The sequence below is a fragment of the Glossina fuscipes genome, unplaced genomic scaffold (assembly GCF_014805625.2).
Source record: "Glossina fuscipes isolate IAEA_lab_2018 unplaced genomic scaffold, Yale_Gfus_2 213, whole genome shotgun sequence".
In the NCBI taxonomy this organism is placed as follows: Eukaryota; Metazoa; Arthropoda; class Insecta; order Diptera; family Glossinidae; genus Glossina; species Glossina fuscipes.
This window is the reverse complement of record NW_023998556.1, coordinates 855971-870514: the sequence shown is the minus strand read 5'-3', so window position 1 is coordinate 870514 and position 14544 is coordinate 855971. Positions and strand designations below refer to the sequence as shown.

The window sequence follows — 14544 nt, the reverse complement described above, 5'->3', positions numbered from 1 at the left end:
ACGGATATGGTGAGAGGAGAAACAAACCAGAATGAATACCATCTCAATATTTGTAAATACGTACATATATATATAAAATAGAGAATCAGAGTCAGTCAGCCACACAGCCAGCTGTGCAGGGAAAAACTATAACAATAAGAGGAACAACATTTACAATGCATAAGAAGCATAAATATATTAGACCCTATGTATGGGTGCCTAAAATTTGACACGAAAGTTTCAGTTTATATCGGCTTTTCATTCGGTTTGGTGGCTTGCGACAAAATTATGTGCGCGTGTTGATATTTAACTCAAATGTATAAATATTAAAATTAAGAGGAGAAATCCCTTTGAAAAAAAATCAGGAAAAAATGTCTTGAAAAAGTGGGTCTTAAATAGGCCAATACATTAAAAATTTATTGAAATTTTCTTTAAAAAAAAAAGCGAAAGCAATTAAGAAGTGTTTAAAAATGATTTGATAAGCGAAATATGTTTAAACGCAGTGCAGTAATTTGTTAAAGAAAAAGGATTACGAAAGGTAATAGCAATGGAGAAGAATGTTTTAAATTATTATTTTTAGCAATGCCTTCAAACATGCTTTAATTTTTTTTTTTTTTTTTTTGTAATACGAAAGCGTGCAGGGTAAATTTTAAAGGAAATAAACTTCTGAAAATTTGTTGTCCAATGTTTGTATGCGTGCGTTTGTGCATGTGTGGGCTTATGTGAGCATGTAAGCAAAATGAATGTTGTCAAGCGGATAAATAGTGCTACTTAAACTTTAAGTGTATACATCCTATTATAACGCAAGTAAAATAAAATCAGAAATCGACAACAGTAACAACAACAGGAACGACCAATAACTGACTAACTATAGATCGTCGCGATTCTAGTGGATTACTAGGTGCATGTGTTTGAGTATAAACATCAGTGTGTTATTAAATTGCAATTTATCACTTTATAAGCCAATACGTACATCTTTAAGTGTGTATTTATCTATGTGAGTCTAAAAAACTCTATTTATTTGTGTTCAAAACATATTGTGTTGGTTTCGTATGTTCGCTAAGCATATATATATTATGCTTATGTGCCTGTTTCCTTGCGCTTACAAGTGTGTAAATACTTTAACATAGGTTTCCTACGTCCCGTGAAAACGGTTTATTTATTCCCTTTTTATCTTGCTCATAGTTTCTCTTCTATTGCCTTTTTATCCTTCTATTACCTTTTGTTACTTATGTAAGGGATACGAGTGTATCTTTTCGTCTATCAATGCAAGGAATTTGATGCACCTTCTCTACTTATAAACAACAAAAACAATACAGCACAATACGAAAGTATTATACAGAGTTCAAGGATTATTTCTATAGGACTTAGTAGAACGGGTAAATGTTTTCCTTGTTGCTCTTCTTTCTGCTTTTATTTTCTTGTCATACGACAAGTGTGACAACGAATTTAATGGTTGAATGCTTTTTGTTAAAAACTTTCGTAAATACTCTTTCTGGTTACTCTGTTACTTTGCCGTGTGTGCATGTGGTTGCATTCAGCCAACCAGTCAACCAGCCAAACAACCAGCCAGCCGTTCAATTTAATTGTTTATTTGACCTGTGTGTAGCTAAAAGACACACAAACACACACGTAAACATACACCAACAAACATATGAACTTTTATTTTTTCTGGTTCAACGTTTTCTTTACTTTATGTGTCATTCATTTAACTGAAACAACTTTTCTACTTTTTTGGAGAGAACTTTTGATTTTTTCTAACAAATAAATAGAAGTTTGTAGACTTAAAAGGAAAGAAAATAATTTTTTGTTGTTTTATTACTTAAAAGTCGCGATAAAGGAGATAATAATTTTTCTTTGCAAGTGGTTAATAGATATTTTGACGTTAACTGAATCCAATAAACGCATCTCGCAATTAATTGACAGGTAACGACACCTTGCAAAAGTCAAAATTTTTAAAAAATTTTTTTATTCTGGCGTGATGTCAACGGCAAGTCATTAAATTATGGCTGATAAAACTAAGGGATGCAGAAGTGTCTATTTAAAGTATTTGCAATTTAATTTAAGAAACTCTTAAGATTAGTATAAAAATATGTACAAAGAGGTAGCAATGGCTCGCCATTAAATGCCCTTCATCAATTCGTCTTTTTTGTTATTTCTGAATTATTCGTCATTTGTTATTGTTGCACATTATCAAAAATAAAGAAATAATAAGTGTATAATCAGAAATTCTCAAAAATATTTCGCTGACATTTCCATAAATTATGAAATATTCAATAATTGATATCAAGAGCTTTTACGAATTGTTTATAAAAAATAGTGCAACCAAATGTTACACGAACGAAATTAATTCCTTTATTTTTTATTTAATTGAACAATGACTGACTGATTGATGTCAATTTAAAAACTGATTTTCGAAAGGTCGATAAAAGAATTTGAATTACAATGAATTAATAATAAAGCGATTATAGTAGACGGTAGACATTGCTAAAAATCGTAAAGTCGCACCTTGCAAAATTTCTTTTTTCAGTAATTAAAATTTTTGCCACTTGATCGAAATTTATTAAAACTAAATGCCTCAAGTTTCTAGCTCCCCCAAAAGATGTGTAAAATTAAAACAAAAGCGCCGGTCATTTGGTCGTTTTTCACCGTTTGCACTTTAAGTTCTAAAATTCTTTGGTTACTTTTATTTGTCTGAAGAGACCTTTAAATACCTAGAATCAATTTTGTCGAACTTTTTGTTTTACTTTTGAGATGCCTATGATGCATGCACAAAAGCGGTCTTCGTCCAATTACGAATAAATCGGGAAAAAAATTGGGAGTTAATAATAAGACGATTCAGATTAATTTTGGATCGAATATGCAGGTCCTGGTGAATGTCTCGATAGCAGTTTTTCGAAAATATATTCACAAAAATTACAAATGAAAATATAAAGAAGTTGTCGGTATTTTTAGGAGGGAGTCGTCATTTCTACGACGGCGTCGATTCTACAAAAATTGTAGGCCAAATTGACTCATTCTTGCGGAGACGGACACATGGACCCAACCAACGACACTTGCAACAAATATAACACAAAAATCGAAATTAAACGTGTTACTAAGAAAAGTCTGGATAGGTAGTCAGCATATTTCAAACTCTCTTCCTGATAAAAGAGTTTAGAATACACGCGCCTTTATGTGGCACAAATTTGAATTATTGGTATGTTAGGACGAAAGTTGGTTCAAAACGGTGATTTTATTTTTAAATTTGCTGCGATAGATTGTGAATCGCATAGGTATTTTGGATTTCTTGTTATCTAAGAACTTTGCAAGGAGTCATTGTCATTGGCTAAAATTCCTAATTTGCATAGACAAACAAGACATATCGTGCTGTATACGTTTAGTGAAATTCGGCTAACTCAACATTTTAGAGCTCAAGTTTCCTAAGAAGTACTGTACTTGTTTCAATTAAAAAATTCCACTTTAACTTTGTAAGCTAACTTGCTTGGAAACCTTCCGTACATACGAACAGCATTGCTTGTCTTGACAAGATTCTAGTTTTGAGCAAATTAAAGTACTGTGTGATCATATACAGCAACAACGGCATATCCATCATACATAACTTGAAATTGGTTTACCGCCAAGGGGAGCGTGCAAGTACGTATTGCGAGCGACCCTCTTCAAGAACATCGTTGCCGAAGCCTGTTTTCCAGCCTTAGAAAAAGGAGTCTATGAATTAAAAGCGAAATTCATCACTAAACTTCTTAACTGAAGCAACTCAATACCCAGGAAAGGTTTTAAACAAGCTAATTTTGTTAAAAAAGTAAAGAAGGCGCAAAGGTTTCTGCCCACAACAGACTTTTGGGTATATGGTGCATAACAAATAACCATTCCCTTAAGTGTCTTTCGAAAATTTGGGTTTATACCAATGTGGGCTTGCAAATGTTTGCGATATTTCGCTCGCAGCATATGAAGAAGAAACATGTCTTCAGCGAAATAGCCGCAGAGGAAACCCATATTTGGGAATAGTAGTTAACTTTCTTTGGCTTTTCCGCTGCTTACACAGGAGCAGATACCACAGGGCAAGTCCAAGTTAACCATATTATACGTGAAACTGCTCTAACATTTACAAGATTACACTCGAATAATTGTTTGATCAACATTCAGTCTCGTTTTCTTTTTTTTAAACTACAGCTAAACATAACTTACCTAATTGGTCTTAAATTAGTTTTGAGTCTGAAGAAAGTAAATTAAGCCGTACGGCATAAGCATAACACGACTAAATGTGTTAAATTTAAGCCTAACGCTTTAATGCCTCTCTGAAAATCCATAAATCTTTTGATTTGCATCAAATGTCTTGTTTTAAAAAACATAACGGTTTCTTTACTCTGCGATAAGTTTCCAGTAAGCCTTTGCAGAAACTTGCTGACATAAAGGCAAACTTGTTCCGCTTGATATAAAATATATGTTGAGACATTTAACGTATTTAGCGTCTTCTCTTGTATTGAGTTCAATTATTTTCGGTGTAAAGTTTTGTTAATAATTACCTTAGCCTGTTTTTTAATGCATACTAAAAAATGGACAAATTATCGGTGAAAAACATACTTTTTATATTTTTAACGTTACAGCGTTAAATACCATAAAAATATTTGTAGTCTGTTCGAGGACATGTTATTTATTTAGTTTTTTGTTACAAGCACACATTTATGCTTATTTTAACGTCAACTTTTCAATTATTTCACTCGAAATTCCACAATAATCATGTTGCAGCTGGACCAAGTTGAGTTTCTGTTGCTTCCAGTGGAAAAATAATTGAAAAACTTTTTGCTTATAATTAATGGCTATTTACAATTATAGTGGGTAGTTATGATAACACCAACAAAAGAGAATATAAAAAACAGGAAAAAGGTAGAGAAAGAGAGAGAGAGAGAGAGAGAGAGAGAGAGAGAGAGATAGAGAGAGAAAGATTGAGAAAAAGAGAAGCCAGTAATTGATTTGAAATATGAATAAATAAGAGGACCTAAGGTAAACGAAATCAAAATATTCCTGTTAGACAAAAAATTTATTAAATAATATATATAAAATAATTTCAATATAACAACTCTTAAAAGAAATGTATTTACGGGCCGCAATATTAAGTTTTAGTAAGCAGGTAAAAACTAACCACGATGATTTTGTTTATAAATTTCATGAAACATTTTTCACCTAAGAAGACAAAAACTTCGCTACATTTTTGAAAAAAACGTCAACATCTTTATAGATGCTGGTGAAAGGCTGCAGGGATAACATTTAGTTTCCTCAGTTTAATTAAAAGAGAAAACGTAGAAAGGAAGATGAACGAAAGTTTCCTTTTATTAAAAATTTAAAGCTTAGAAAAGTAACTCAACTCGTTCGTATTCAACCTCGAAGTATTATTGAATAGCTTATATCTGAAGGGTAGACTTAATGAGGCGAACTTTACGCAGAATCTCTGACTTAAGCGTGGCACAAGCGTTCATTTGAAAGTCTACCAAGGTTAGGAAGTATATTGATCAAGATGCCAAGCAACGATATACCAAAGCAACAAGGAAAATACAGGTTACGAGACTTAATATTGTGAGTCAAGATAGCCTTCTTTTGATTTACTGTTCTTTTAATACGATTTTGGAGGAATTGGGGTAACTGTTACTAGTACGTTCTATCATTTTTGGAATTGTATTGATTTAAAGCGGGTTTTCAAGCTGATGTGAACCAAAATTTGAATTAACTTGACTATAAAAATATCGGAAATAGTTTGGTGAACCATTAATTCTTAAATAGCCTTAAACATTTTCTCAGCATTTATGAGAATGTCCTTATTAACTACACTTCTGTATTTAGACCATCATGGCTGCGTTTTCAACTTTTGTGGATGGACAAGCTGACAGACTAAGCTAGATTACTAAAAATAAAAAATCACTGACGTGTGTGTTTCCAAGAGTTCATGGGTTAGAAACGTAGTAAAACTGTAAAATTCTTTATAATATCTAAATATAAACCTATGACGTTAAAATGAATAATTGAATATCTGAGAAAAAACTTCTTTATATATAATGCAAAAGTGGAAAACAGTCAAACAAAAAACATTGCAAAGTAAATCAAGGCACTTTGCATAATATCAAGCTTTAAATTATAAAATCATGCAACTCTGATTTAATCACAAAGGCGTAACCGAAAACCAATAAAAAGGAAAGTAATATAAAAACATGAAATCAATGAAATCATTAAACAAACGTTGGCACAAGTTTACATTTAATGTACAAAAAATAAACACCAAACAACTACATCAATCCAACGAAAGAGAAAAATGAAACCATAAACCAAAAGAAGTAATCAAATCTAACAAACGACCAAAAGAAAAAGAGAAATTGAAACTAATTATAATGCTTAAAGAAAATATATATATATATATATATATATATATATGTATATATAAATAAATAAATAAACAAAATAAAATGAAATTCAAACCTCGTTCACATAAAAAAAAAAAAATATAAAGAAAATAGTAACAATAACAAAGGGCAAGACTCATCGCATAATAGATCAAGACAGAGAGGAAATTAAAGAAGATTTGCTTGAATGCACTGCACATAGTAACGGCAGAGCGCACAACAAACGCGAGACACACTTTTTTCTTACATCAATGGATCTATAAAAAAAAACATTACAGTTTTTTAAATGCAAACACATCTATACACGCATGTGTGTAGATGCATAGATACCGTGTAGAGCTTATTCAGCAGTTCAACACAAAATATTCTTTCATTTTCTTATTTATTTTTGTTTTTCTTTCCTTCAAATTCAGTGTCGGCTTAGAATGTTCTCTTCTGTGAACTATGTTCAGCACACCCGAATGAATGTTGTCGCATAATAAATAGAGCTTAAAAATGTTATCATCATCACTAGTGAAGCTCCTCGCAATTGTCATAGTTGCTGTTACCTCCTAATTGGGATTCTAAAAATAAATTTCTTTAACAATTTCTCTTATAAGTCCAATTATGTGTACGCTGTTCTCGCTGCTTTGCTCCACTTGAAGTAACAATACCAGTATTTGTACTTCAATGCTATTGCATCATAAACGCACATAAATTAAGAAATGAACGCTTCATTGATAAAAAAGTTAAAAGTATATATGTATGAAGACAAAGTTTTCGTTTCTTAAAATGGAAAACGATCTAATAGCCATTTGCTGAGATTTCAGATGCGCGCGACATGAAGAAGTTAATTAAGAAATTAAACCACAAACCGAACCATGTTTAAGTCTGAGCCCTTTTTAAAGTTCTTAGTAATTGGATTATTTGTAGTTGTTGGCTTACATTGCAAAGAAAGCGCCACCGCTAAACTTGCCGGCAAAAATCTTAATTACAAACTTTGTTATTATTATTATTATTATTATTATTTTAATTTTAGACTAATGAATTGAATTCTTAGACTAAAAAAAGAGACATTGAGCACTAGCAACACAGGCGACATCTCTTTCTTAGAAATATTTTTCGAAGATTCAGGTTATTTATTCAAACGTTTCAGATATACCGTTTAATAGAAATATTTTAAAGACATTATTTAAAAAAAAGTGTTATTGCGTCTTGATTTCACCTGTAAATTTCTCCTTTTTTTTGAATTAAGGGCGCAGAATAAGAGGTTGGTGAAAAATATCTGCTGATGATAAATTATTTAGGCTATAAGGGAATGCGTATTAAAAAAGTGCGTTTGGATTGACCTAAGCGCGTTCATCGTACTGGGGCAATGGTTTTATATCTGGATACGTTTGATATTCGATTCATAGGTTATAAAGTTTAATGGACGAAATTTCATAGTCGGGCAAGTTTGAAATGGATACCAACTATAGCCAAAAACGAAAAGTACCTCAGGAGGCCACCACGTGAATAGAATGGTCAGTTGCGTTTAAAAGATAAAGGGAGGTGTTTTCATGCAAAAATACAACGTACGTAGCGCGAGTAATGATGGCAATTGGTTCGCGGAAAAAAAATTAGGAAAGCAACAAACGTTCATATAAATACGTAAAACAAAATGACAAGCGAAAACTTTATAGAGAGCGCTGGCCCACCATTAAACTTCTTACACCATTTCCCTTCCCCATCGGAACCAATTTCAATAATGTCGTTGGGCCAACACATGCGTTGAACCAAACTTCATCAAAATATGTCACAACTTCGACCTGTAGGTTACACAAAAGTATATAAGACCGGTAAACGAACAGGCAGAGAGACCAACTTACAATCGCCGTCTTACTCGATCAGTGCAATAAAAGGTGCACGTATCTTAAGTGCTTCTTTGTGTTGTATACATCCACGCAAACTTAATATTCGGTTGTACCACAAGTGGTTTCAGGTGCGCAAACAGTAACAGAAAGTAATGTAAACTTATTGGCGGCATAAGATATTTATAACTTGCTTAAAAGTATGTTATTTGTACGGTTGATCGGAAGAATTTGCACATTGAACCTTAAGGCGGCTTTTTGCTGCTAATATTTTGGACAGTATATCCGAAGCTAGAGCTTCTGATTCCAGGATATAGCAAATATAATCAAGGAGGCTGCGTTGATGAAAAATATATATAATTCGTCCTTTGTAAACATTTTCCATATTCTAAAGAAATCTAACGAGTGATGAAAGATATGAGAAGCATTAGAAAAAGCTGTAACACACGTAAAAGTTGGAGTAGGTATAACGGAAGCTTTGAATACATCTACAAGTTTTTGAGTGAACAATTACATCGGTTGAGACCATTCTCCTAGCTTTAGCTATTATTACTACAGAATTGTATTTCGATGTCTGCTACAAGTAAAAGTTAATAACTTAGGCGTTTATCTTTGCTTTGTTACCTTCAGGCATTACAACCTAAAACAAAAATTGAGTTTATATTTTTCCTCAGCTGTAGTAGGTAGAACAACAAAGTGATCATAAAAAAAGCCCAATCTTAATCCCAAAAGTCCCAATGTTTAACAGCCCAATCTTGCATTTTCCTTCGTTTTCTATAAATTTGTTTTTTTCATCATAATTATTATGGAACTTAAAATCGGAACTTGCCTTCAGGCACCCTTTTTATTTTCTTATTTGTTTATACTCCCACATCTGGATTTAACACTAGTTCTTAAAAGTTAAACCCATATCTGATTTTAACAATAAGTGCTTGCGATCGTAGTTGTCTAATGAAAGCCACACTGAGCTCTGAGTAATTAAACAAGTGGCTGTTTTCGATATCTTTTACTTGTGCACCTCAAAACACCAAGCAAACGAATACAAACATAGACTGAAGAGGATGTACTTAGAAAAAAAAAAAAGAAAAGAAAAAACAATTAAATTAAATAAAAGAGGATTAAAATGGAAATGAAGAAAATCCTAGACATAGGAAGACAATGCCTTCATTTGTAAGAACTTAAAAATAATAATAATAAGTTTATGTCCGACAAACACACTTACGGCGTATAATGCGCTCAGAAACATAATGAAGAAGTCTTGGCGAAAGAAAAGAAAAACGAAAAACGATGAATAAAAGCAGCAGCACTTAAGAGCACAATAATCATTGATTGTTTTTCAAAAATTTCAAGTTTTAAGAGACGTGAGTACAATAATAATAAAAATTTTGCTAAAAATGGAATAAAGAAAGAATAAAACCAAAGTGTTTGAATCGATTAAAAGAAGACAACAATTGCAGAACGTTTCGTGTCGACATAATTTCGACATCAATTTTAATGACTCTGTTCATTTGAAAGGATGCGCTTGAAACGCTCCTATTAAAAGAAAAATGGAGATAAGGTGAAAGAAAGAAAAAACAAAGTAGAATTACTGTTCTCTCGTTAGTTATTTGCAGAGGTCACGCTTTCGCGTCCGAAGTTCGACCAAATCCATCATTCATAAGAATGTAATTGACTCTGCGAATTAATTGTCAGCTTCTCGACATAGAGGAATATTCACTATGCCCAATTGTCGCTCAAAATTGAAGGTCTGCTTAACCTCATTGTTGTCAAAAATTTAATGTATTGGGAACAATTCCTTTCCTTTTTAAGCAAAATAAGAATCGCAGCGTAGAGATATATCCTTAAAATAAAATTAGGTGCGGTAATGCAACGGTCACTGTATTTACATACCAATAACAGAAAAAATTAGCTTTCTAAGAAAGTTTGAATTCGTTGTGTCCAGCTTAATCCAGATCTTTACTGACCGAACCGCATCTCGATGGAAATAATTATAAAAGGGCTTACTCTGTATTAGAGAAAATTGTGGCGTTGTGATTTTATCCTAGGAACTATAAAAATCCCAAACTTTGGTAGCCTCCTGTAAATGAAAGTCTCTGGAAATAAGAGCCCCCAAGCTGACAAATTCAAAATGTATTTGAAGACTCGACGGTCTGCTAATTTAGTTTAACTTCATTATTGGAAACTAACATAGAAAATATATTATTATTAGAATTATTATCAAAGAAACAAGGTCAATAAATTGCCAAGTTTGCAATTGTTATATATTCAGCAGTTGATAATTAATTCGCAGAATTAAATACTTTCTCGTGGAATGATCTCAAGAGGTGATGACTTTTGCCGACGATTGTGTTCAAAAGTGCGATCGAGTACAAATAGTTAATGCTACAGCAGCAGTTCTTAATTGTCTCAACTATTTTTTAGGTGGAATAATATGAATGTCTTGTTGATAGTAAGTAAGTTCTTTGTAAATAACTGATACAGTGAAAACTGGAAATACACATTTAATAAGTTCGACGAGAATGAAGTTGATTTAGCCGCATTAATGTATACATTGTCTCTACTAATTAAGCGATTAATTGTAAGCCCACGAGGCTTTATGAGCCCTTGTAATCTAATGTAAGCCTATCAGCCCGGCCTTTAAACTAGGAACGTGTTTATTGTTTGCTAGGGGTACCGTTTAAATATTTTGAAATTACATTTCCAGGACACGTCAAGTAGTTTAGCGTCGATATCATAAAGCGCATGAATGATGAGCAAAATGCGATCGCAGCAGATTTTTGGTAGCCCTTGCATTTGACATTAAACGTAAAAGTTATTATGAGATTAAACAAAAGATCGTAGCTATATGAAGAGTCCTTTGAGTAAACTACCCGTAACAAATGGATCGATGACGCTTATATACGGATTTTAGATAATTATATTAAGTTAATCCCTGATGTGCGCAATAATGGCATTATCTGATAAGAGATTGTTGATGTACATTATAAGAGATTTTGAAGATAGTCTGTGGAAGGCAGCGACTCCCAGGAGGGCAGAAAAAATCCTAAACGTTATAAACGTTACAAACCATTTAACAGTACTGTTATAAGTTATAAGTGGAAAGAAAATTTAATCGTGAGAAGCAGATTATTGCGAAAAGGCGAAGAACAGATTTTGGATCTGGTAGACAAGAATCTTAAGCAAGAAGAGAAAAGAATATTTTTTTAGCGATTGGCTGGAAAAAATCAAGTGGAAAATTTCACTAGAAAGTTTAAAAGAAGAGAAAACATTAGGAGCAAGCAATGATAATCGGATAACGTTATTTTTGTGGTTTTCGTTACTGCTTACTATTGTGTAGGCATGAAGTTGTAAATGGGTCGCCATAAACAGCATCCGTATAAAACCGCTATCATATGGAATTCGGGCTATTAGAATAATTTTTATTTTGTTGATCAGCAGTGATTGAATTAGAAGCGAGGAAAATTGTCATAAATCGTTGCCCATCTAAAAATTGTAAATAGCCAATGTAAGCAGAGTTGTTGCAAGTGGTAATGGCAAACATACTGTAGCGGTCGTGAAAAGTGAGGTATACAACAATGAATTGGACACTTGACTTGAAACGGAACAAACAACGGACGAGCTTCTATTTCTATAATTAAACGCTTTGTGTTTTATTTTATTTATTTACGATGTGTAATGCCTGCAGCGCTAGGCCGGTGAAAACTCTACCCTTTGACGTGACGATCATACATAATAGGCGAAAAAATATTCATAACCAACAAAAATGCACTTCGTTAAAAATTTTCTTAAAGCGCTCAACAAAGCCACCAAAGTGAAATGATTATCTTCTGGAAGGTTATATCCTAATATGCTCATTTAAAATCACTTTCAAACAAAACTACGTTGGTGTAGCTCTGTTTAGATGGCAGTTAAGCGGATAAGAAACCGAATGAGCATCCGCCAAGAAATTACAAATTTGGACACAAGTTTTTGGAGCAATGTTTATATTTAAAAGCAACCTCCTTCGTACGACGTCCATCGTAATTAATTTAGAATTAACACGCTTAGTTTGGCGCGATCTACCCTTCAAGCGCTCTTATTTGACACTCGTATTGAATAGATTGATAAGAAACGATAGTTTTACTGAGAAAAAACTAATCCAGCTCTCCATGGTGTCCATCATATTTATGTTAGATTTAACGGATTTTTAATGCGATACATGTTCATTTGATGAATATATAAAATAGTGTTAAACATTTTGTCTTCTTTACCTTATGATCAATGAGCGCACAGTCCCAAAAAATTACTTATAACTCTTTCGATTTTTCCCATTTCTACACATAAACACTAGAATTTTTCGCAAAGCAAATATCGAAAATTTGAACCTTGATAATCTATCTTTCATAATTTGTGAGTAATGGGCGAAAAGACACAAATTTGTGCTTGGAGAAATGGAGTTGCCTTCATTTTACCCTTTACTGCGGGTGTGTGCTCTAACCAATATACCTTAGTTGTAATACTTACCTGCGCGCAGAAACTTCCACTTCTACTAAATTTGTGACCAGGGAAGTGTCAAGAACAGACACCACGCACACGCGCAGACACATAGACGGACAGACTTGGCTTATTCGATTCGGAATTTCACGCTGAGTGAGAATGTATATATTTTATAGGGTCTCTAAAGCTTCCCTTCGGTATTGCACTATAAACCTTTTGGAGCGCTTTGCTACATTCCATATAGCTTGCATCGGTTTATAAATATTCGGAGCCAGCGTATGTAAAAAATTTCAATGATCCGAAACAGAAATTTACGAGAAGATTGGTTTTTTGTTTTTATTTCTATATATACTCTTCAACATTCTTCAATTCGTGGGGGAAGCAGCTAGAACAGCGACTAGGTGCCGTGGTATATATTAGAAGAATCCGCACTATTTAAAGTATAAGAAGATCGTGGGTTACGCCCGGCCAACGTTCTGTAACTAATAAATCATTGAACAATATGCTGCAATGCTGCAATATTATTTAAACGGTCCTGGAGAGATTTGGCGGACGGAGCCGCATCAATTGCTGTCATTGGTGTAAAAATGGAAGAAACAGTAGTAACCTGAACGGATGTCGTGGCAGAAACCGACGTAGATATTGAGTTTTTTGAAGCATGAATCATAGCATGTACTAGGAAACAATTTACTTTTGTCGTGTTCGTTCATTTTGAAGCAAGCTTGAAATCGTTAAAGGCAGATTCAGAAATATTGCACTTGTCAAACAGATACTTGTTTGTATTCGTAAGAATACCTTCGTTTTCTTTGTAAGAGCTGTAAAAACTTAATGTTTAAATTTCTGCAAACCAACGCAAACCTTTACATCTACAACAAATAACGTGCAGATTTTATATTACAGCCTGCTTATTAAAGATGAGTTTGATTACCACACATCCGTCTCACTACAAAACCTTCATTTAGGCTATTAAATGAATACGCCTTAAAACAACAAAATATACTTTACGCAATCTATTAAAAAGAGAAAAAACAAAGCAGTGGACATTGAAACGATAAAATCCAATTTGTAAAATCTGTGCAATTGCGCTTTACTCTCTTAGTCAATATTTTGTAATAAGAGAGTACGCCCCAAAAGACGAAATAAGTACCCAAGCGAAGATAGCCTACCAACATAGCATATATTTCTTTGAGGGTTGCGTTTGTGCTAAAAATGTTTTCACTGAACTACTATTTTCCACGAAGCAACAAAAAACCTACTAAGTAAGTTTTAAAATTAAAAATTAGTGCGAGGGCACAAAACAACGTAACGTTTAATTATGATCGCAGAAACAAAAAGCTCAAGTATAGTTACTGATCGGCGTTAAAGTACAAACATTGACAGACCACGATGTACAGATTGAGTGATAAAAATTTTGAGAGACATAAGGCCATTCCGATTTTTTGATGTCTTAGAAGATACCGGCAGCTTCAGGCTTCATCATCACCAAAATCCCTAATATATACCTACCACAAAACATAAAACACTGAATTAATTGTAGAAATACTTATATAATTAATACAATTCCATAGTTCAAAGTATTTTAAAAGATGCATAAAGCTCTTAGATTATTCATCATAATTTCATTCCCGTCCTCATCAGAGAATTTACGTAAATGTATGACGGACGTTGATTGCCCTTTATTCCATATGTAGTTATCTAAAAAGTATGGTTCGTCAGCATGTGATTGAAGGCCTGACTTCCTCCATACTTATCGTTATGTCTACTTGCCTTCGGTGCTGCCTTCGTGCCTTTCTTCTTGACTTATTTCCCGGCTCCAGCCTGCCTCCGTCCTCCGTCTCTGCTTTCTTACTAGAACAGTAGGCACTGAG

At 33.3% G+C, this 14544-nt stretch overlaps 1 protein-coding gene across 11 annotated transcripts in view; it reads left to right on the top strand.

Moving 5' to 3' along the window:
* The first annotated feature begins 223 nt into the window (after window positions 1-223).
* The window catches only part of LOC119642096 (irregular chiasm C-roughest protein), a 380139-nt gene continuing 365818 nt past the window's right edge, over window positions 224-14544 (top strand). For all 11 annotated transcript variants that reach the window (XM_038041077.1, XM_038041076.1, XM_038041075.1 and 8 more), the window contains exon 1: window positions 224-517. The gene's annotated coding sequence lies outside the window, so the exon portion shown is untranslated. The remainder of the gene's footprint in view (window positions 518-14544) is intronic.